Here is a 25232-nt window from a genome sequence, read left to right on the forward strand (position 1 = left end):
TATTATCTGCCTTCCCATCTAATGTTCCCCCACATGGCACTGATATTTTGTGATACTGTTTGTCTCTGAAATGTATCATTTTAGACATATGTGCAGTTACCATACATTTGTACAATTAGTAACACTCTGGTATTTCTATAATGAGCCAGGTACTGATGAAATAATAATAAAACAGGCATCATTTCTCCGATCGTGGCTCTCACTCTAGTGGAGAAGATATTTACTGTACAAATGTGTATATGATATCAGGGGATGATAACTGCTCTGTGGAAAAAGAAGATAGAGAATGACAAAAGCAATCTATGTAACCAAAACGTCTGTACCCCTGTAATATTCTGAAATGAAATAAAAACAAGGAAGATAGAGAATGATGTGGGAGAAATGGAGATGTTAATTTAAACAGGGTGTTCAGGGAAGGCATCAGTGAGGTGAAACGCAGGCAAGGGTTTAAGGGCATAAGCCACAAAGCTCCGGAGGGCAGAGCATTTTCATCAGGGATTAGGACGTGCCAAGCTGTGTGTGTGAGAGGAACATTGAAGAAGGCAGAGTGGCCGGGAGCCACAGGGCCAGGGGTGGGAGTGAGGCCAGAGAGGTGACCAAAGGCAGTTCATGTTTGGCCTTCCAGGTCATGGAATGTCTTTGGTTTTTATTCTTTTTATCATTGAATGGTTTTGACTAAAAATGAAGTGGAAGGACATGCAGTTTTTCTAGTGGTTGGCTCACCATGCGTCCGACTGAGAACCAGCACTGACTGGCCACGCTGTCCCCTCTGGCCATGCGAGCCACCTTGCTCCTTCCGCACACTCCCCCGGGACCCCTCAGCTGTCTGGAATGGAGTGTAGAGCACGTTCTGCAATAAGGTTGTTTATTCTTGGTGGTTGCTTTTCTTTCTGCCATTTATTGTTCTGCTGTACAGTTTTAACCCATAACAGTGGAGTGTGCAAATGTGTGCTGGTGACGGTGGAGGACCTGCCCTGGTGAAGCAAAGGAAGAGCACTGTGCTCACTGTGTGGACAGTTCGAGTTTTCTTCAGGGGAAGCGACTGAGGAAACGGAGGGGGACGGATCAGTAGAGAGCTGGGGTTGCTGTAAGACCATTAGACATTCTGGAAACATCAGAGCCACTAGTGCAGCCCGAGGGGATTAACCAACAATTCTATGACAGGTGGCCAGAGACACTCTAACTGGGGCCGTTCCCTGATTTCAGGGATTTGTGTAAAGCATAGGAGCGGCTGGTCAGTGCGCTGTGTCTCCGTAGCGCTGTGCTGAAGGCGCCCCGGACGGCGCAGGCTCGCTCAGCACCTCCACTTTCAGGAACCACGTTCCACACCCTAAGTGAGGCGTGAGTGTAATAGAAATGTCTTTTTTTCTTTTTCTGAAAACACAAATGTGCATGTTCTTGATTTGTTTAATTTCACACAAAACCACATTCTATAACCAGTCATCTCAAAACAAATAAATGAGTTCACTTAATAAAAATAGAAAATTATCAGTTGAGAAATGAAAAAGAACCATACTTTCTAGAAAGTCATCTTAGAGGACCGATTGAAATGTTTTACCTGTACTGTTAAACCTAGAAGTTCCAAAGGCCATTTAATATACTGGAACTGTCTCTGCTGCCTTAGGAGTGGCCACCGTGTTTTGTTGCAGACAGTCACTTTGGGGTGTAGCAGATGGTATTCCTTGTGGATTACACCTCTGCAGCTCTTTTAATATAACTGTGAAGAAAGTTCAAATTTGGCCATATGTACTTGAAAACAAACCAGAAAGTCTCTTGGCAAAGCAGTGTAGCAGACAGGTTTTGGTGTGCCCACCCTGTCGTTTGTGTCCTTAACCAGCTCGGAGCTGTCCGTTGGTGATCTAATGTCCACAGCATTCAGTGTGAGTTCAATATGGGGAAGGGGGTAAGAAGTTAGTAGAAAGCCTTTTATTTTTTGAAATCACAATGTCTTTGTAGGTTTGTAAGTGTCAGGGGAAATTTTGCTTTAATGCTTTTCTTAAATTGATCTTTATTCAGTTCAGATTGGAGTTTTTAAACTACATACCTCAAAAGGAAGCAAGTCTTTTTTTGTTTGTTTGTTTTGTTTTGAGACAGTCTCACTCTGTTGCCTGGGCTAGAGTGCCATGGCATCAGCCTAGCTCACAGCAACCTCCAACTCCTGGGCTCAAGTGATCCTCCTGCCTCAGCCTCCCGGGTAGCTGGGACTACAGGCATGTGCCACCATGCCCAGCTAATTTTTTCTATTTTTAGTTGTTTGGCTAATTTCCTTCTATTTTTAGTAGAGATGGGGTCTTGCTCTTGCTCTGGCTGGTCTTGAACTCCTGAGCTCAAGCAGTCCTCCTGTCTCGGCCTCCCAGAATGCTAGGATTACAGGAGTGAGCCACCGCGTCTGGCCAAAGTGAGTCATTTCTTAGCAAACATGAGGTTGTTGCAATTTTTACTTAAAATGTGACATCAGATAAAGTAATAATATTTAAAAGAAAAAATTTAATTCCTTTTGAAACTGTTTTATACAAAAAAAAAATAAAACTTATGTAATGATGCACACCAATAAACAGGTATAAGCCACCACCCAACACAGATGTCCTAGTGGTGGACAGTTGAGTAGTTTCTAGTTTTTAGTTTTTTGTGTTACAAACTATGCTGTAAATTCTTGTACCTATATCTTAGTACCCCCCTGACTTTTAGTATCCTTGTTTCTCTAACATATATCTAGAAGTAGAATTCTCAGTTGTGAGGTGTGGGCATGACCAATTGTACAAGATAGGGCCACATTATTTTCCAAAGTGATAATTGCTCGCACATCACTGGTGTAAGTTCCACTTTCACATCTTCATCAATGCTTGATTTTTTCCAACACTTAAATTTTTGCTAATCTGATGGGTAAAATGGGATTTCATGGACTTTATGTGCTTAATTGCTTGGTATGGTTTCTTCTGTGAAAGACATGCTTGTTCATGTCTTTTGCACACTTTTTGTTTTTTCTTAAGCCTCCCTTTATGTTCTGAAAACAAATTCTTTGATGGTTATATGTGTTAAAACATACTTAACTAACATCTTCTTGGTGTATGTTTTTGTGTTTAAGAATGGTTTCTTACACTCGGTAATAAAGATTTCATCCAGATTTACTTGCAAAAGTTGAAAAATCTTGCCTTTTACATAGAAGCCTGGAATTGATTTTTGAGGAAGGGATTTAATTGCATTTATTTTCTATATGGAGAACCCTCTGTTCCACAACTACTTACTAAGTAGCCTTTCCTTTCACCACTGGTGTGCAGTATATAATAATGTATCAGGCTCCCATACATGATGCGTTCGATTATAGATTGTATTAGCCCACTCATTCATCATCGTGCCAACTCCACAGTATCTTCTGCAGTTTGCTTTATAGTGTCCTGATACCTGGGAAGGCAGGTCCCTTTCTTTTTGTTCTTCTTTTGTAATGTTTTGGCCATTCTTAAAATTTATATGGCCACTCTGTATAAATATTTATACAGAATATAAATATTATTTATATTTATATATTATATATTTATATATTATATTTACACAGAATGGCCATATAAATTTTCAAATTAGTTTGTTAAGTTTTCCAAAAGCCCTGTTGGAGTTTGGATTAGACTTGCACTAAATCTATATATATGAGTATTCCTATTTATGAAGCTAGTGTATGTCTTCCTTTTTTAGTTATTTCCATAAAGGCTGTTAAAAAACTTTGTATTAATGAAAACTTTTATTCTATCCACTCTCTTCCTTTCCTCTATTACTTTGAAGGCAAATCTGAGGCATATCAGTTTATCCATAATTATTTCAATATGTATCCCTAAGGAAGACTTAACCACAACACCATTATGATATAAAAAATTGATAATTTAAAAGGGTTTATTTACACATAAATGTACATATGATAATTATGAAGCAAATGTATTGTGAAGCAAATATTACTCAAGGTAAGAAATAGGACATTGTCAGCACCCCAAAAGCCTCCTGTGTCCTTTCCAATTACATACGTTCCTGTTCCAACATCTGGTGGAATTGCTATCCTGATTTTTATGGTAATTACTTCCTTCCATGATTTTTACCATCTATGTATGTATCCCTAAACCATACAGTTTAGCTTGCCTATTTTGACTTTAAATGGAGTCATAACTGGAAGCGATCCTTCGTGTTTTCTTCTTTAATTCAATATTATATTTATTTATAAGATTGATCCATATTCATGTAGGCAGCTAAATTTCATGTTCATTTTTCTTTATTGTTTTGTTGTATGGCTGTACCATAATACATTTATCCATTATAGTTTTTTTATAATCTGGGTTGATACCCAGTGCGACCATTAAGAACATTGCTCTTTTATGCATTTGTGTGTGTGTAGCCTGGTCAACATGTGCATGAGTTTCCCTAGGGCTGTGCCCCCCACGACCAGGTGGCAGAATAGCGACCCCCGCCACCCAGTCTGTGGGAAAAATTGTCTTCCATTAAACTTGGGAACTGGGGGGCTGCATGGCAGGAGATGAGCGACTTCATCATCTGTGTTTACAGCCATTCCTCATGGCTCCCCACACCCCCCCCTCTGAAAAATTATCTTCCATGAACCCGGTCTCTGGTGCCAAAAAGTGTTGGGGACCCCTGCTCTAGGGTATATACCTAGGAGTCAAATTATTGGCTCTAAAGTCTAAAGAGTTCACCTTGACCATGCAAGAGCAAATTGTTTCAAAGTTGATGTTATTCTTTGACATTCTCACCAGCAGTTTGAGTGTTCCATTATTTCATATCTTCAGACTTTAAAATCTTTAGCAATTGGGGAAGAACGTAGTAGTGGTTCTTTAAGTTTAGCCTTGTATTGTCTTACATTTTAATATGAGAGTGAACAGGCTGGTCTGAAGGTAGTCAGTTATCTCGATTGATTGTTCACCATCAGTTATAGACTGAACGCCTTGTTCTGCTCTTTCCATCTTCTCACTACTGCACTTGTCTGAAAAAGAAAAACCAAAAGAGAGAGTGAGCAGTAACCATGACTTGTTTGACTAATACCTTGTGAACCTCAAGATTATGCACACAAATTAGAGATTTCTTAAAGTAAAATTCTCCAGTTGAAGTCTTCCACATTTTTGTTCATATTCCATTTATAACATAAAATCAGTTCTTTCAAGGTATAGAAAAAGGCACATTTAGATAAACTGAAGCAGATTAATTTAAGACATTATATAACATCTTTTGTTTTTATGTTTAGTTTCCCGTATGGCTAGGCATGAATCTAATTTAGCACATTCTCCTTATTCTGTTCCTAGTAACTCTTGTAGAAATAACATAGTAGCTACCAGGCATCTTTGTCACTCTATATACTAATCATTATTACAGCTTAATTTTTTACAAGATGAAAAATAAAAATGGAAGTTCTCGGTGGCTCATGCCTGTAATCTTAGCACTCTGGGAGGCCGAGGCAGGCAGATTGTTTGAGCTCAGGAGTTAGAGACCAGCCTGAGCAAGAGCGAGACCCCATCTCTACTAAAAATAGAAAGAAATTATGTGGACAGCTAAAAAAATATATATAGAAAAAATTAGCCGGGCATGGTGGCACATGCCTGTAGTCCCAGCTACTCGGGAGGCTCTGGCAGAAGGATTGCTCGAGCCCAGGAGTTTGAGGTTGCTATGAGCTAGGGTGATGCCAGGGCACTCTAGCCCAGGCAACAGAGTGAGACTCTGGGAAAAAAAAGGAAGTTCAAGTATTTTCCTCTAACTTCCCAGTAGATCATTTTGATCCTCCCTCAGGCGAGCATATCCCACATTGCAAACCATCGATGACAGAAGTCAGAAGTTTAGAGCGCCCAGCCCCAAATCTTTAATTTTATGGCTTAAGTAAATTATAATTTTTAGAGACTCCGACATCCTTCTTTTCACTCGACTAGCTTACTTTATAGCTTACTTTAATTAGGAGGAACATAATGCTGTATTTAAGCCTAATGAAACAGATATCAGCAGTATATGTTGAGTAGGGTAAGCATATAGTTTATCACCAAATCACTAGATTTTTGAGGATGAAAGAGAGTAATAGTAAAGTTAATCATTCACCACAGCAATAGGTATAAATCTGGACTGTCCCGGGCAAATCCATGATATACGGCCACCATCATGTTGCATGAGTGTAGTTAAAACTAATATCTTGCACCTTCATGTCATGAGGTAGAATAAAGTAATGTTCCATTTATTTTAGGTAGAGCAAAGTTTTAATTTCTCCTTTGTTGAAATGAGGAAAATAGTTTTTAAATGCCTCTCATAAGTTTTCTCATTCTGTCTTGTTCCACCAAGGGAATCTTGGTCAGATGACAATCAGGAAAGATGGTTTAATCTATATAAGAACACCCTGCAAATTACAAAGTGTTATAGTAACATAAGTTACATTCCATTATCAAGCCAGGAGGCAATGGAATAGGAAAGCTGAAGTTTATTTCTGCTTTTCTGACTTTGGTCTTAACTTTAAGGTTTCATTCTTTGAGTGGTCTTAGGTAATCCCCCAAGATGGATTCCCAAGTCCAAAGTGAAATACTTGATTAACATATGTTCCTTTCTACTAACAGGAATGATAAAAAGTAAATTGTTTTAACAAATTGTTCTATTGTTAAATTCGTTTTTTAAAAAACTCAGTTATCCACGAAGAATCAACAGATTTAGAACTAGATTTTCATGTACTTAAATTTCTTACATATTAATACTTTGCTTAAACAATTTATACATTTAGTACTATATGATAATTCTTAAGGGCTTTATTTTCATTGCAATGGTACCAATGGTATAACCTGCTTATTTAGGAAGAATAAATTATTTTTTAAAAGTACAAGATGTAGATGTAACAATTTTTATAATCATACTTTTGGCTATAAAACAATATCTATTTTAAGTTGGGATTACACATTTTAGTCCCTGTCTCATTAAATTAACTAGTTATGCATGAAAGCCAGTATAGTGTAGTATAGTATTTCTAAATTTCAGCTATTCATGTACCATATTCACAATTTACCATAGCCCTAGTTACCTGTAATGTTGTTCTGTATTTCTCTTTAATGATTCTCCTTTTCACAAAAATTTAAGTGTGAAGAATAATTCACTCTTACATATAAGAAAGAAATATTACTTCCCATAAATAAAAGATATACATAAGTAAACACTAAATTAAATACATAACTGTTAAAGGTTAATGTTATTAATATTTATATATATCTCCCAAAGTTATCTCAAGTACTTCTAGTGTGTATCTGCCACACTTTCCAAAATACTAGTGTTAGCACATAGTGACTATACACAGACTGGATTCAAATCCTAATTCTTGTTAACTGTGACTTGGCTCAATGAGTTTCTTAGATTCAGTTTTCTCATCTGTGAAGTCAAGTTGATGGTTTTACTCTCATAGCCTTCGTTATTGTACGGGCTAAATAATGCCAGTGAAGAGTGCCTGTCCCATAGTAAGAGTGCAATAACTGCTAGTCCTTATTATTGTTTTTATTGTCTTAATCCTCAGATATCTTTGTTATCTGACAGTAGTCATCCTAAACAAAATACATCACCCAAGAAAGACAGTTTAAAAAATAGTGATATAAATGTAGACTTTGATCAACTGAAAGTTGATGATAAAAGTTAGTATAAAAATATATTATCTTTCATAGTTGCCAGAAAACAGTCAAAGTTTAAAATATCTCCAGTGTTTATTCATTAAATCAAAATAAATATTTTTAATTGACTACAATGGCATCATTCTGACTGTGAATGTTAAGTATGTTCTTATTTTTGCTTGACTTGTCTTTAAAGTCACCTAATATATCTGATAATGCTGAATAATAATAATATGGACTTTTATTCTGCTTCATGTTTCCAATTTGAAAACTTTCTTGTGTCTAATTGTATCTCTGTAAATTGTGCACTTTTTTTAGTTTTCTCCTCTATGAAAAGAGATTATGGTCATTCCAAAAAGGTCATTAATTTTAATGATATAAAGAGCTGCAACACTACTTAGTCCTTTTAAAGAAGTTTTCTGTTATTCTGTATATAATGTCTTTTTTCCAATAAATAACAACTGAAAAATCAGAATAGTAACAGTTTTAATAAACTGGGAATCAATATTAATTAAAGGGAAACTAGGAAGCTGATCACTCAAGCTGAAAAGAACTTTTCATTCCAGGACTGCTGAAATCCGTTCTCACAGAAGCTTTATGCTTGGTTCTCTTATTTTGCTTAATATTCATCTTCAAATTTGTATATAAAACAAGTAATTTTCATAGTGATTCATCATGCTTTTTAGATAACTTTTCAGAGGATTAAACATTGTAGGTAATTCATAGCTCATTGTTTTCAATTTATGAAACTGTAGAAATTACCAAGAAATAAGTGAAGACTGGTTTGATGCTAAAGAAAACCTGACAGGATTTGACTTCTCAGGAAGGCAAGAAAATCAAATAGAACAAGATAGATGGAATCTGAAGTTTACACTAGGTTGGTTTAACAATTTACTGAGGAATCCTAACCTATTTGTAAAATAATACTTACCTGCTTCTGGGTTGTGTTGGGTGCCTGAGCTTTTTTAATATTTTATTCCTGTTGGCGGCTTTTCTTTATACAAAATGAGAAATTGGCCAGTTGGATGTCAACTTTTTAAAGAACAGAAAATTGTTAAAAGCTTAAACCCAAGATTTAGTTAGCAAGTAGATAAGCTGCATTCTTTTCCACTGAGCCCTAACTGGACACTTTCCAGGTGCGGTTACCTGGGGAACAAAACCAACTTCTCAGCTTTCCTCAGGTAACCAGTACTAATCTATCAAATCGGTATTAGTGATGAAAACTATTTGCTTTCCCTCACTTTAATAATTTCATCTATTTCAGGAATATTTTCATCTTTAGATAGTCCTTAAATGCTTATAATAGTTAGAATAATCACAGGCACTAGAGAAAATTCTGTCATTTCTTGTGATAGTTATGCTACCTCTCTTTATTTTTATCTGTATGTTTCTGTGGGTTTTTTAATTTTCCATATTAGCGATGGTTTTATTTTTTTCTGCTTGTATAAATAATGGCTTATTAAGATTTTTAAATAAAATATGAAAATATAAGAAAATTAAAATTACCTGAAGTTTCTCCAACCTGCAGTAACCACTATGAATATTTTAGTGAGCATTTCAATGCATTTCTTTATGCATATATTAATACATATACACAACTTAAAATATTATATCATCTGGTTTAATTGTAACTTTTTTCTTTCCTTGCATTATTTTCCACCATATCACTTGTCACAATACTGTGTGTTTTGCTTACTTGATGCTTGATTGATTACTTGGTTCTCTGCCTTCCCACCCTTACATACTAGCTCAGCAAGATCAGGGATTTTGTTCACTGCCAAGTACAGAGTGCAGCCCATAGGGTATCCAGTAGATATTTTGCATTGAATTAGTGAAGGGTTAGGTGATGGGTGTAATGTATACCTTCTGACTCCTTTAGTGTACTATAGCTCTTTACTGCTTTTTCACTGCAATATAAAAATGTAAAGCTAGATAGTTTCACTATTTTGTCTGTAGAATACATTTATAATCCAAAGAGATTAACAAATTAAATGAAGTAAGTTAATGAAGAAGGTTAGGTATTGATGAAAGACTCTGCTTGAATTCTAGCACTAATACTTAACAGATTTGTGACCTAAACTCCTATGACCTAAGTATCATCATCTGTAAAATGGAAATAATATTAATAATAGCTCCCTCACGGGGTGGTTGGGAGAATCATGTGAGGTGATGTGTATATAAAGTGCTTAGCATGTTGCCTGGAGCAGAGCATTCGATAAGTGCTAGGCTACTCTTGTTGCTAGTACTACTTAATGAACACAATAAAATTTACAAATCTCCCATTATTATTTAAAAATTATTAAAACATAAGTAAAAGTACTCATGGATTCATTCGACAATATTTGTGTACTCCCTATGTGCCAGGTATAGGATTTGCTAGTAATTCAAATCTCAATTTAGTGAATCTTTGATTTCAGACCAGGTTCCCTTCACAATATTGATTATGAGATGACAGTCTAAAATTTTTGAATTGTTTTGTCAAGCAAGAAAAAAAATTATCTATAATCCTAGTATTTGTGGTTTCCAAAATCATGCTGTCTAACTCAAGTAATTTGTCTGTTTTTTTCTTATGTGCTCTTAACATTATCACAAGCTATATAATACCGGCTGTTGATATTTGTCTGATTGAAAGGTTTTCTTGGTACGTTATTTCCCCAAGGAAGGAATGTGTGTAAAGAGGTCTCTGAAACCACTAGCTCTAGCCAGAACTAACACTAAGGAGTTAAGATCCTGTGTACATCCAGTGTTCTCATAGCACTTCTCTGAACCAGGGACAAATGACAGACTTTTTTAGTTGTGACGTACAGTCAGCCCATGGGTTCTGTATTCATGGATTCAACCAACTTTCTTGTCATTATTTCCTAAACAACGCAGCATAACAACTATTTACATAGAATTTACATTGTATTAGGTATTGTGAGTAATCTAGAGATAATTTAAGGTATATAGGAAGATGTGTGTGGATTATATGCAAATACTGTGCCATTTTATATAAGGGATTTGAGCATCCTCAGATCTTGGTATCCGCAGAGAGTCCTAGAACCAGTCCCCCAGGGATACCAAAGGACAGCTGTAACTGATTACTCCGTTTAGATGTAATTTATTCATTTGAGCTATGAGAGACTTAATATCAACTAATCCATACCCATTTATTTTTCAAGATGATACGATTAAGGCCCAGAAATCTTAACACTGTACTCCAGGCTTTTGGTCTTCAGTCTGGTCATGCTGATATTTGTTGATAACTTTATGATAAGCTTTGTGATAGTAAAAAGAAACCATGAAATATTTAGCAAGTTTTCATTTTCTCTTAAACATCTCAATACAATGATGATCATTTCTGTGGTATATTCTGTTTTTCTACAAGCAGAAATGTATGCTGAACCCTTACGAAGAGATAAAGGTTATTTGGTACATGTTGGTGGTCTCTGCCCTTCAGTATCTGAGGTATGCCAAGATTTCTTTTTGAACTTCATATTATTTCTCTTTTATTAGGCTGATTGAAGGTCTCATTTCCAGAAATACCAAGTTTCTGAAATTTCAATATATGATTCTTCTACTAACTACAGGTGTGTTTCCCAAATTCAGTCCAATGTGCATTACTGTGTGCCTGCTGCTCACCAGAGGTTCTGTACCAGACATCAGCCATAGTGGGGATAGAGTCAAAGGCCATTCCCACAGGAGGGTCCCAGCCTAGTATAGGGGGCCATGTAGACAAATAGTTGCAGTCATTATAGACAAATAGCTGCAGTCATTAGTTCGTGCTGTTCTTAATCAGATCTTTCTTGGATTATACTTTGTAGCTTGTTATTAGTGATATGTAGCAGACTGACTGACTTTCGTATACTTTATCTTGTTACGCACTGTTTCACAGGGAATGTAGGGTGCCTTAGTTAAGGAGAACGGGCTCCAGAAAGAGATAACTTCGGCTCAATTCCCAGGTCTGTCAGCAACTTGATGAATAAATTTGGGCAATTTACTTGACCTTTTTGTACCTCAGCCTCGTCTTTGTCTATAAAGTGAGGTTGATAGTACTGTCATAGCGATGTTGTGAAACTACTATGAGTTAAGTTTGTAAAGCACTAGGAGTAAAGCCTGGCACATAGTAGATGCTCAGAAAATTGTATTCTATTATTTCTGATTTTAATTACTTTTCGGATGACACTTGTATACTTTTTAGTTAGATAGCTACATCATCTATATATAATCTCTTCCAATCTGTATGTTGCTACTTTCTATTTTGTGACATTGTCAGATCATTCAAATCACAGTGGTGATGGAAATACCTTTACTGTCTGCTGACAAAAAATGATGGCTGTTCATTTCAGATATGAAAATCTTTATCAATTAAGAGAGAATCCTGTTTGTAGTTGGGGTTGAAATTTGTTAAAAAATAGGTGTTTAATTTTATTTAATGGAGTCACCTAAGAGTATATGCTTTCTAAATTTTACTCATTAATGTGGTATTAATACATTTCATTAAAGTAGTATTATAATCCTAGTAGTATTTACCTGATGTGAAAGATTCTTTTAGTATCTTGTTGAATCCTTAAAACAAACTGTGGGGTTTTCTTTTCTTAAGTATTATACATACTGTGTGGAAATTTAGAAAATACAATTAAATGGAAAAATACAAGGAGGTTATAAAAAATTATCCATAGTCCCATCATTTGAAAACAACCACTTTTCACATTTGGTATGTATCCTTCCACTGACACTCTCTAGGTCTGGTGCTTTTATAGGAATAGCTCTTGCCTGACTTTCTCAATTATATGGTTAAAATTCTGATTCGATGTTCCAACTTTTTTTTTTTTTTTTTTTTTTGGTCTAAATATTTCCCCACAACAAGGCCATAAAGATATTCTTTTAAATATTCTGGCAAATGTTTTAAATTTTGACTTTCACATTGAACTTTTTTAGTATAAATAGTACCCAGATTGCTAATCTCTGCAACTTTATCATATATCAGCTTTGCAAATGTTTTATATTAAATTTTAATATAAAATAAATAGGAGATAATTTATGAGAAATGCTTAGTATCTTTTATTTCTCATCTTTAATTTGGTTTTTATTTAGTTATTCTAAATAAACATTCTTCTTGATTTCAAGCTATCAACCTTTTTTTTTTTTTTTGACAGAGTCTCACTCTGTTGCCCGGGCTAGAGTGCTGTGGCGTGTCAGCCTAGCTCACAGCAACCTCCAACTCCTGGGCTCAAGGGATCCTCCTGCCTCAACCTCCCGAGTAGGTGGGACTACAGGCATGCACCACCATGCCCGGCTAATTTTTTCTATATATGTATTTTTAGCTGTCCATATAATTTCTTTCTATTTTTAGTAGAGACGAGGTCTCGCTCTTGCTCAGGCTGGTCTCGAGCTCCTGACCTTGAGTGATCCACCCGCCTTGGCCTCCCAGGGTGCTAGGATCACAGACATGAGCTACTGCGCCCGGCTTAATATATCAACCTTTATAAGAGCATTTATTATTGTGAAAACTATATTTGAGCCAGTGGTTACAAAATTAAGCTTGAGGTAATTTAAAGTCAATGAAAAACCTTTTGGTTTTCTGCTTTTCTATTTTAGATATGCAACTCTTGCTTTCCAAAAAAAAAAAAAACACACACACAAAAAACGGTGATATAAAGATGGCTGTGAAGGAAATGAATGGTGCCAAAAAGGTAGGGGACTGCTGCTTTCCAGTCTTTTTTTTTCTTCTTTATTCTTGAATAGTGCTACTCTGTAAGTAACTAATTATTATACTTTCATCACTTTTTATAGCTAATGTTATCTCATAATTATTAAAACCATAAAAGGTAGTCATTTTATTTTTTTATGCCCTCATCTGTACCTCACTGAGGTTTTAAACACGATGTGGAAAATGATGGAGGTTTGCTCTGCCTCCTGCTCATCCTGTGACTCTGGGAGAGCTACCTCACTCTCTGAGCTTTTTGTCTTAAAATGAGGATAATAGTTCTTACCTCAAATATTTATAAGTTTAAATGAGCTTAATATGGAAAAATTCTTAGTACAATGTACTGAGGATGTACTCAGTAAGTACAGCTATTATCGTTGCTATTACATACCAGTAATTTGGCTTTTTCTTGGAGAGCTCATTTTTTCTGTGGTTTCAACTATCACTTTAAACTATCACATTCTGATCTTTTCACTTATTTATTGAACAAAGAGTTATTACATACCAACTGTGTACATTATTCTAGGAACTGGGAAAGCAACAGTGAACAAAATAGACAAAAATCTGTGCTTTTATATGAAGCTTAAATCTAGTGGGAGAGATAATGGCAATAAGTAAAATGTAATATTCTGGTGTGACAGAGCTAATATTTTATGTATTTTGCCCTGACTTTGCATCTAGGATTTAAAGTCTGAGCCATTCCTTTGTTGAATTTTAACAGGATTTACAGTGGTTTCGCACCATTTATAGTCTACTTGCATGGTTAATAGTAACTAATTGATCATTTTAATTTTATCTTTCACAAGTGAAGGAGGCTGCATTTTATATTACTAGTTCCCCCCCCCCCCATAACCTGTGATACAATTCTGGGCATGTAGTTTGTGTTCATTACATACAATATTTAGTAAATAAAATATAGAATATTTATAATTACTCTTCAGACCAGGCTTTATCAGGTTGGTTGATTATGTCCTATCTTTGGGAGGGTGGAGAAAATAGTTACACCATTTGCTGTGTTCTGGGGTTCAGGGGAAGAATCCCTGTTGAGAAAAGCTGATTTAGACATAGAGTTTATCATTACTATAAAAAATTATGTTGGGCATGTTTTCTTAATACATAGCCCTGAACACTGCTGAAGTAAATTTACTTGGCATAAATAATCTTAAAGTAAAATTTTCAGAGCAATTTATTTTATTTAAAATTTATTTTAATTGAATAAGCTGGATTATCACTATGTAATGGTTTTAAGAAAACTTTTAAAATGCTTATTTAGGGTGTCAAGAATTGTAAACAAATTGAATCTGCTAAATTATTACCTGATGCACCTGTTAGATTCATACCTCCAAATACATTGAACTTGTGTAGCTTCACCAAGATCATGAAGTGACTGGCTGAACTACATCCAGAAGTCAGCAGGTAAGAACTAAAATTATATTTTAATTGGTTTTAAGCTTTTTATGTAAAAGCATAGTTCAATTAAATAACTTAGCTATAGTCAGATTGTGTTACTTTGGAAAAGACAAATGCTCATGTATGTTTTCACTTTGCCTAGAGACCATATTATAGAAGCTCTTCAGGAAGTAAGAATAAATCCTAAAGGGTTTCTGAATGGCTTATCTGTTAATACTATTGTGGAAATGACTTCATCCGTTCTGAAAAACTCTTGTTTTTATTCCTAACTGGAAGCAGAGATCATACAACATATTCTTTTTTATTTAAATATTACGTTAAAATTTTAAGCTATTCATTTCATTTTTCACATAAAATGAATATTAAATTAAAAATAATAAAATATAAAATTTAAAAACAAACATATTACTATTAATATAAAACCATTTACCCCAAAATTGCTTGGTTTAATATTCATCATCTCACAGTTTGCAGATTAAGATTCAAGGCTGGCTTAGCTGGGTAGTTTGCGTTCAGAGTCTTTCATGTTGCAGTAAAGAAGTTGGCCTGGACCGTAGTCATCCAGAGGCCACACTGAGCCTGGAGGGTCTCCTAAGACGGCTCATTCACATGGCTGTTGGCAAGAGGCCTCAATGCCTTACTGCATGGGCCTCTCCACAGGACTCCTTGAATCCCTTTACATTGTGGCAGCTGGCTTCCCCTGAGCAAGAGAGCAAGGGGGAAGCTGCTCTGACCCACCCTCAGGAGTCACAATTAATCATTTTGCCACATTCTATTAGATGAAGGTCACTACATGCAACTCATACTCAAGGGGAGGGAAAATTAACCCCACCTCTTAAAGAAAGGCATATCAAAGAATTTGTTTATATATTTTAAAATGACCACCAGTGAACATATACAATACCTTTTTACAACATAGGTGAGACTTCTGTTTCCAGTTATAGGTGTGTAGATGACTCAAGCCAACCGTCCACTGAGAACAACTAGAAAACCTGAATAAATATTAAAAAAAAAAATCTGCTTGAAGGCACGGATGAGCTGTCAAGATAATGATGAATTACTGGATAAGGGTACAAAGAGGGGTCTCAAAGTATGCCCAGCGTTTGGGGGTACTTTCCCCCCAGTATTATTTGCAGAGGGGAAGCTAGGAGTGCATGGGCCATTTTGATATCATTGAAGCCAGGGGCATGGGGACTTGGTAAATTCTCAGCATGGGAGTTCGGGCCCCAGTGGGCTGTACTTGAGGAGAACAAGTTTGAACTAGAAATACATGTTCCCCAAAAGGGCTGTAACTCAGCTTCAGAATTTAGTCCCTAAATCAGATTGAGATGATCTTGGGTCATGAGTTCTCCCCGGCACCTGGAAGAAATCAAAGTAAGACTTCTCTGGAGGAAAAGAATATCATTTTAGGCCTCAAATTATTTATGCCAACAATTTTGTACTTGTTAGCTTATTTTATAAATAAGAACATACAGTCAAAATCATGGCCAGTGGGCACAGTGGCTCACACCTGTAATCCCAGCACTTCAGGAGGCTGAGGCAGAAGGATCACTTGAGGCCAGGAGTTTTGAGACCAGCATGGGCAATGTAGACAGACTCCATCTCTACAAAAAATGAGGAAGACATCTCAAAAGCTCAGGGAAAGCTAGGCCCCTCACACCAGTTAGCCCAGCTGTGGCTGCAAAGGACAAGTTCTTCAAGGAAATGCAAAGTGCCACTCCAGTGAACACATGAATGACAAAAAAGCAAAATAGCTTTATTGCGGATACAGAGAAAGCTTGTGTGTTCCGGATAGATCATCCCAGCTACAACATTCCCTTCAGCCAAAACCTAATTGAGAGTAGGCTCCTCTCTTGAATTCCATGAAGACTGAGAGAGGTGAGGAAGCTGCAGAAGAAAAGGATGAAGCTAGCAGATGGTGCATGAGGCTTAAGTAATGAAGCCATCTCCATATCATAAAAGTGCAAGGTGAATCAGCAAGTGCTGATGGATAAGCTGTAGCAAGCTGTCCATAACATCTAGCTAGGATAATTCATGAAGGGTGATACACTAAAAAGCAGATTTTTAATGTAGAAGACATAGTCTTCTGTTAGGGGACATCATCTGAGACTTTCATAGCTGGAGAAGTCAATGCCTTGCTGCAAAGGACAGGCTGACTTTTGTTAGGAGCTACTATAGCTGGTGACTTTAAATGGAAGCCTGTGCTCATTTACCGCTCTAGAGTTGAAGGGTTTCCAGCTATATCTCTGTCTTCTTTTCTGGCTACTCTGAAACCTGCTAAATTTTCCTATTGATGTCCACATAACTCACTGTTTACGGTATTTACAACGGAAAGGCTACCTGGAGATCCTGATGCCGGTTGTTGTTGAAAGGTGTATGAAAATATTTTGGTTTTGCTCTTGTATCCCTAACTGCAGATACAATTCACTTCCACTGCCTCAGTGTCTATGTACCATTAGGGACTCAGAGCTGTCCTAGAAGTTGTGGTCAGAAGAGCTTAAATTGAAAGCTTCAGTTTTCCCTTGGTCTCATCCATTTTAGTCCCACTCTTTACAAGCTAGCCGGTCATGCGTACATTATGCTGCTCTAACAAAGTTTGGGCCTAGGGAAAAAGTTTCTAAATTATTAATTTCTCTGTAGTAATTTACTTTAAGATAAAAAGTGAACGATGGTTACAATCCAGAGAATCTCAAAACAGTCTTACTCTTTATAAATATTGCATGTACTCAAGTGTACACACACACCCCCCAAAATGGTTTTGAGACCATTTAGATTGTTTTCAAAGCAGCCTAATCTTTATCCTCATGCAAAAAGCATGTTACTGCTTTGTAGCATTCTTTGAGATGCTCAGGTTTGGCGCTGAAAGTTCCCCTCCCCCCCCAGTCTACAGTCAGGTGATCTTATGTTGATGCGGGATTCAGAAAACTAACTTAAAACGAAGGCTGCAGAAGCAAAAATGTTCTGACCTTGCCTTGTGTGCCTGCCTCTTGTACCAATGCTTCCCTGAAGCCAGCCATAAAAACCAGAATCCCTGTACCCAAGGCAGGTCGTACAGCCCAGAACCCCTTTTTTTCCTGAAAGCTAGCCTTAAAACCTCAAATTAGTCTATATAAACTGGCCATGAAGTAATTATCTGACCACCTTTGTTTTACCGTAAAACCCCGTGCCAGAAAGGGCTTTGCCGCCCTGCAACCCAGAAGGGAGGAAGGCACGCTGGAGAGAGGCCAAGCGGAATCTAAATATAAAAGCCTTGCTGGTTCTGCCACTCGGCCCCTTAGAATTAGCGCACCCCCTTTTGGTCCAGTCATTTCTACCGGACTGTCCGTGCTTGAAACAATACATGGACAGTTTCCCCCGCACTTTTGAGTGCTCGTTCTGAAGGTGTCCACGTATAAGTTTTAATCCTTTCTGCTAGTAATCTTCACGGCAGTAAATTCTCCACATGTCTTTACGGGGACATTTTGGGCGGCTTTTGCTCCCAGACTTTGGGGACCAGAGACACTTTGATCCCTGTGATGTCAATAAATTCTGTTTTGGAACGTCAAAAGATGATTTTGTCTAATTCACTGATCTTTGAAACTACTGTCAACTTCAATATGTCAATGGTCCTTAAAGATTAAGTGGATATAAAAGCTAAAGGTCATAAAAGTTTGGCCACAGATGCCGTCTCTCTGACATATATTGGCCAAAAGAGGGGGGACTTGTGAACTAAAACAACATTTTGAGGCTCACCTCACACACACGCACACACACCCCGCCACCAGCACCGCCTATAACCTGCAAGCCCCGCTTGGAGATGGCCCACCTTTTCAGGCCAAACCCATGTATGCCTCCCATGTATTGATTTATGACTTTCCCTGTAAGCCCCGTCTCCCTGAAAGGTATAAAACCAAACTGTAACACACCAGCCACAGCCAGTCCACTTGCTCAAGGCCTCTTGGGCGTGGCCCCGGGTCATGAGCCTCCCATTTGGCTCAGATTAAATCTCTTTAAAATTTACATTACAGAGTTTGGTTTCTTTTCCGTTGACAAGGTTGGTGCCCGGGCCTGGGGCTCAGAGAAGACTCAGGACCACCAAAGGAGCAGCCCTAACTCGGCGCCGGGTACCGGCGTGGCCCTTTTCGGCCCCCCGATTCCGAGCTTCTCCTTTGGTGGAACTGGTGGGTCGTCCTGAGCTCCGTTTTTGGTTGATGGTCTCGGTTTACTCTGAGCTGGTTCTTTTCCTAGGAATTGTTGCTTGGGATCCTAACTTAGATTTGTAGGTGCCTCCTAAAGGGTCTTCTCCATTGTCTTTTTATCCTAAAATTAAATTTCTGTTGTTTACAAGCAGTTTATGGCATTTGCTACCACAGCCTAAATGGACTAACGTAGTATCTTTCTAGTTTCAATTCCTACTATGTATTTTCATTCTTGCATCCTTCCACGGTATGTAATAATGTTAATCCTGCTTCCCACAATGCATCCTAATTCCTTCGCACTTCTATTGACATTCACCACAAAGCATTGTTTCTCTTCTCTTCCCAAAATGATCTAGGTAAATCTTATTCGTGTTTCAGTCCCAGCCCAAATGACACTTTGGGACCCTAAATTCCCAAATAGAAGTAACATAACTCCTCCCTCATTACTTATATTTTATTTTATTTTATTTTATTTTTTTATTTTTTATTTTTTTTTTTTGAGACAGAGTCTCACTCTGTTGCCCGGGCTAGAGTGAGTGCCGTGGCGTCAGTCTAGCTCACAGCAACCTCAGACTCCTGGACTTAAGCGATCCTACTGCCTCAGCCTCCCGAGTAGCTGGGACTACAGGCATGCGCCACCATGCCCGGCTAATTTTTTGTATATATATATTTTAGTTGTCCATATAATTTCTTTCTATTTTTAGTAGAGACGGGGTCTCACTCTTGCTCAGGCTGGTCTCGAACTCCTGACCTCGAGCGATCCACCCGCCTCGGCCTCCCAGAGTGCTAGGATTACAGGCGTGAGCCACCGCGCCCGGCCACTTATATTTTATTAAAGGCAGGAGGGCTCACACTTGCAAAAACCTAGCAATGTGATGTCTTAGGGAGGATGGCTTGTTATTCTGAAGAGAGTATCACCATCTCTCACTAAAATTTCTTTTTGCACCCAAAAGAGGAGTCTCAAAGTCACTCTGAGTAGTCCAATTGCCTCAAATTTCAGTTTAAGATTATATTTGTCAGGTGGGATACTGAGACCATAAAGTAAATCTTTCAAGCACCTAGTTGGCCTGAGCACTAGGAATACCAGGACTAGGTAAGGCACAGCTGCTGCCTACAGGAACTCACATTCCACTGAGAGAAAGAGGTCAGCACACAGTAACAGGGTGATGGGTTGTGAAAGCCAAGGAGACAGACACCGGAAAATGACAACCTAAAGATGCAGGAGCCAGTGAGTTAGGGAAAGTTCATAGATTAAATGATTTTATATTAATCCATTTTCCTAAAGAACAGATGGAGGGAAAATAGAAGATGACTAACATCCCAGGAGAATATGATTATATGGATTTTGTTTTGACTACAATGTCTGACCCTCTTGGAGACCAAAATTTAGCCCATTGCATATTATGGAGCAATGTTTTTAATAAATGTACTGCAAACCACGTGTAATCCAACTCAATGAAAAAAAAACAACTGAAATCTCAAGCTATTTTGAAATAGGAAGGGGAAAATTTGCAAATAGAAGTTTTTCCCAACTGAAGTAGAGAGGGCAAAACAAGTGAACCCTTTGGAAGGTATTAAAGAAGCTGTCGGCCGGGCGCGGTGGCTCACGCCTGTAATCCTAGCACTCTGGGAGGCCGAGGTGGGCGGATCGTTTGAGCTCAGGAGTTCGACACCAGCCTGAGCAAGAGCGAGACCCCATCTCTACTAAAAATAGAAAGAAATTATATGGACAGCTAAAAATATATATAGAAAAAATTAGCCGGGCATGGTGGTGCATGCCTGTAGTCCCAGCTACTCGGGAGGCTGAGACAGGAGGATCCCTTGAGCTCAGGAGTTTGAGGTTGCTGTGAGCTAGGCTGATGCCATGGCACTCACTCTAGCCTGGGCAACAGAGTGAGACTCTGTCTCAAAAAAAAAAAAAAAAAAAAAGAAGCTGTCACAATGCGAGTGCCAAGCAAGGTGATTGTCAGTCCTATAATGCCCTTGGTCTCTGCCTCCACAAAAAATAAATCATCTTTTCTAAGTTATAATAGTCAAGCCTGTAAATAAATATTTTTAAATTTCTGAAGCTGTTCCTCCCCACTAAAAGATGCTCAAAATTTAGAAAATCAAAATATTTTTTAGCTGCTTTTGTCAAAAAGGTAAATATTTCATAAGGTGTCAGTATGCATGTTGGCCCTCAGTTTATCACGCTGTAACACACCATCTCTCAGGTTTTGCCGTGACAGTACCTAACAAGGCTTCCAGGCTCTCTTCAACACCTCCAAGCTCCCCTTTCTCCAAACACAAAAGGAAGAAGAAAACTACAAACCCCCATCTGCCCGCCCTACAGTTCCTGGGAAGAGATGGTCCTCACATTGTTCCTGCTTAGACCCCTGAAGCCTGGAGAAGGAGATGGGGACAGCTGTGCCAGCGGGCAAGGAAGGACTCCCAATAAGGGGGAGGAAATTTGGCTGAGGGGACAGACGGGAGAAGGGACATGGAGAGGAGGGGTCAGTGGAGATAAAATGGTGAGGGGGGTGAGAAGAGCGAGTAAACAAACAGGGAGAAAGGAGTGAGGATCACACAAGACAGAAAAAGATAAAATGGAAGAGAAAAAGAAGGAAGAGTCAGGGTTAAAGGACACAGAGACGGTGGCAAAGAGAACGCGGAAAAGGCTGTCACTGGGAGGAAGGGAGATTAAGGGGGTGCTACCTAAAGGGCTTCACCCCAGCAGGTGAATGGGCTGCACGGGGAAGGGGGAACTGGAAACCGAGCAGGTGGCAATAAGGGGCTGTGGGCGAAGGCAGGAGACTGAGGGGGACGCCGGAGCGAGGGAGCGACAGGCCCGCGGGGACTCCAGGGCGGGCAGGGATCAGGGCCGGGGAGGCGGCAGCGGCTTGGCCGGCCTCGCTCCCTCACCGAGGCTGAGCCGGCCCGATCCTCGGGCGCAGCCTCTGCCCCAGGTGCGGCGGTGGCCGGACCAGACCCCGCCCCCAGGCTGAGCCGGCGCTGGGGCTCTGGGAATCCGGGCTCGGCCCCAGCCTCGGCCTCTTTAATTCAGAAGCCGGAAGTGCCACAGCCACAGCCCTCACTGGAGCAGAAGCTCCGCCCCGCGAGGCCCCGCCCCAGCGTTAGAGCCGCGCCTGCGCGTTCCTGTTTCCGTTGCCGGGTCCTGGGGGGGGGAGGTGTCTATGTCACTGAGTAGCCGGTAGAGGGCAGGCTTCTAATTGTTCAGAGCCCCGCAGTGTCTGAGCGTGTCCAAAGGGGTTGTGGGGACCTGTCACCTGGGCGCTGCTTCGTGAAGCCTGGGGGACTCCAGGGGACTGCCACAGTGGGTATGGGGAGCAGCCCTGCTCCGATGGCCAAGAAGCTGAGGAGCCTGGTCTAAGACCAGGAGGGAACACTGGGTACCGACTCCCAGCCCAGGCATCCCATCCTCCATCCCCCTCGCCTGTGAGAAACTGGAACCCTCATACATGGCTGGTGAGAGTGAAAACTGGTGCAGCTATTGTTGAAACCCTTTGGTGGTTCCTCAAAAGGTTAAGCATAGAATTACCGTATGACCCAGCAAGTCCACTTACGGTGTGTAACCAAAAGAATTCGGAACAGAGACTCAAACCTACACTTGCACACTAATGTTCATAGCAACTGTATTCACGCTAACCAAAAGGCAGAAACGACCCAAATGTCCATCAACAGATAAATGGATAAAGAACATGTGGCAAGTACACACACAGGAATATTACTCAGCCATGAAAAGGAACGGAGTTATGACACTTGCTACAGCATGGGTGAATCTTGGAAACATTATGATAAACAAAATAAGCCAGGCACAAAAGGACAAATACCATATGACTCCACTTCTGTGAAATACCTAGAATAAGGTAGATTCATAGAGACAAAGTATGTTAGAGGTTACCCGGGGCTGAGGGCAGGGGAAATGGGAGTTATCGCCTAATGGTTACAGAGCTTCTGGTTGGTATAATGAGAAAATTGGAAATAAATAATGATGATGGTTGCACAACATTGTGAATGTACTTAACGCCACTGAACTACACTTACAAATGGTTACAGTGGCAAATTGTGTGTATCACAGGAAAAATAGGTTTAAAGTAAAATACTTTTTAAGATACACAAAAGCTGAAAGAATCAATCAGCAACAGACCCTTAAACTGCAAGAAATGTTAGACGTACTTTAGGCAGGAGAAAAATGATACCAGATGAGATTATGTTTAGAGATCTGGCCATGGTAACCAAATGGGTAGTATGTGACTTTTTTTCTTTTTCAAACATCTTTAAAAGATAATTGACTGTTTAAACAAAAATAACGAAATTGGGTCATATAACACATGTGTAAGTAACACGTATGACAATAGCACAGAGACCCAAGGGGAAGCGACGGAAGGACGGAGCATGCTGTAAGGCTCTTATGCTGCACAGAAAGTGGTGTCGTATCACTAGAAGGTAGAAACCAACGGTATTGTGACGTATCCTACGCCGCACAGGACAGCTTCCCACACAAAGAACTATCCAACCCAAAATGTCAGGTTGAGAAACCATGCCCTAAAGCTAAATAACTAAAACAGTAGAACAAAAAGTTATAGCTAATGGGCCACAAAGGCAATGAGAATGAAAACAATACTCGATGCAAAAGAAGTCATAAAAGAAAACAGCAAAGAGCTGATGAGATGAAGGGAAAACATACAGCAGGGTTTGGTGAATGGAACATGGTGGAAATGACATGGTGCCAGCTTCCAGGCCCAGGACTCATGAAACCAGCAGCTTCCACTGTCTGTCTCTCGGAACATTTGCTCTGGAGGAAGCCGTCGCTCACATCGCCACCCGGGCTCCACTTCTTGTCATACCAGTGGTGGCATTAGATTCTCATAGAATCTCGAACCCGACTGTAAACTGTGCGTGGGAGGGACCTAGGTTGTGGCTTCTTATGAGAATCTAATGCTGGATGGTCTGAGGTGGAGCGGAGGCCGTGATGCTAGCGCTGGGGAGCGGCTGCAAATGCAGATTACCGTTAGCAGAGAGGTTTGACTGAACAATGAATGTGATGCGCTTTGGTTTTTTTGTTTGTTTGTTTGTTTGTTTGTTTTTTGAGACAGAGTGTTGCTTTGTTGCCCTGGCTAGAGTGAGTGCCGTGGCGTCAGCCTAGCTCACAGCAACCTCAAACTCCTGGGCTTAAACGATCCTCCTATCTCAGCCTCCTGAGTAATTGGGACTACAGGCATGCGCCACCATGCCCGGCTAATATTTTTCTATATATATTTTTAGTTGGCCAGATAATTTCTTTCTGTTGTTTTTAGTAGAGACGGGGTCTCGCTCTTGTTCAGGCTGGTCTCGAACTCCTGTTCTCGAGTGATCCACCTGGCTCGGCCTCCCAGAGTGCTAGGATTACAGGCATGAGCCACCACGCCCGGCCTGATGCACTTGAATCATCCCAAAACCTTTTCCCCCTCCCCTGGTCTGTGGAAAAATTGTCTTCCGTGAAACCAATCCCTGGTGCCAAAAACGTTGGGAACTGCTGGGATATAAGACAAACATACAAAAATGAATTCTATTTGAATATACTAGCAATGAATGATTGGAAATTGAAATTACAAATGATACCATTTACAATAGCATTTAAAAAGAAATATTCACAGGTAAATCTGACAAAACTACAGAAGACCTGTACTATAAAAACTGTAAACATTGCAGAGTAAAAATAAAGGAGACCTCAGCAAAGGGAAAGATACACCTTCGCAGCTCAGAAAAACACTCAGACATCAATTCTGACCAAATTGATCTGCAGATTCAGCAAAAGCCCAGTCAAAATCTAAGTGTCCTCTATTGTAGAAATTGTCAAGCTGATTCTAATATTCATGTGGACATGCAAATGCTGTAGAATAAGTCCTCCGGAAAAAAAAAAAGAACAAAGTTGGAGGACTAATGCCACTCAATTTCAAGATTTTTTATAAAGCTATGGTAATCAAGACAGTGGTAAAAGACAGACAAATAGATCAATAGAATGAAATAGAGAGTTCAGAAATAGATTCATGGCCAGGTGTGGTGGCTCACTCCTGTGATCCCAGCACTCTGGGAGGTCGAGGAGGGAGGATCACTAGAGGTCAGGTGTTCAAGACCAGCCTGAGCAAGAGCGAGACCCTGTCTCTACTAAAAATAGGAAAAAAACCAAAAATTAGTCAGGTGTGGTGGTGGCACCTGCAGTCCCAGCTACTCAGGAGGCAGAGGCAGGAGGATCACTCAAGCCCAGGAGCTAGAGGCTGCAGTGAGCTAGGCAGACACCTTGTCACTTTAGCCCAGGTGACGGAACAAGACTCTGTCTCAAAAAAAATAAATAAATAAAAATAAAAG

General features: G+C 39.3%; 2 long non-coding RNA genes across 5 annotated transcripts in view; one reads left to right on the top strand and one right to left on the bottom strand.

Moving 5' to 3' along the window:
- Positions 1-14708, top strand: part of LOC138376832 (uncharacterized) — a 57685-nt gene extending 42977 nt beyond the window's left edge. For 3 of the 4 annotated variants that reach the window (XR_011231752.1, XR_011231749.1, XR_011231751.1), the window contains exons 4-6: positions 10978-11054; positions 13188-13282; positions 14570-14708. This is a non-coding gene — a long non-coding RNA (uncharacterized lncRNA). Of the gene's footprint in view, positions 1-10974; positions 11055-13187; positions 13283-14569 lie in introns of all 4 variants that reach the window. The other variant, XR_011231750.1, reaches the window with a different exon arrangement.
- A 709-nt stretch (positions 14709-15417) lies between these two features.
- LOC138376833 (uncharacterized) overlaps positions 15418-25232 on the bottom strand; it is a 67844-nt gene continuing 58029 nt past the window's right edge. Inside the window, exon 4 of the long non-coding RNA XR_011231753.1 lies at positions 15418-15698. This is a non-coding gene — a long non-coding RNA (uncharacterized lncRNA). The remainder of the gene's footprint in view (positions 15699-25232) is intronic.

Source organism: Eulemur rufifrons, chromosome 29 (genome assembly GCF_041146395.1).
Source record: "Eulemur rufifrons isolate Redbay chromosome 29, OSU_ERuf_1, whole genome shotgun sequence".
NCBI lineage: Eukaryota > Metazoa > Chordata > Mammalia > Primates > Lemuridae > Eulemur > Eulemur rufifrons.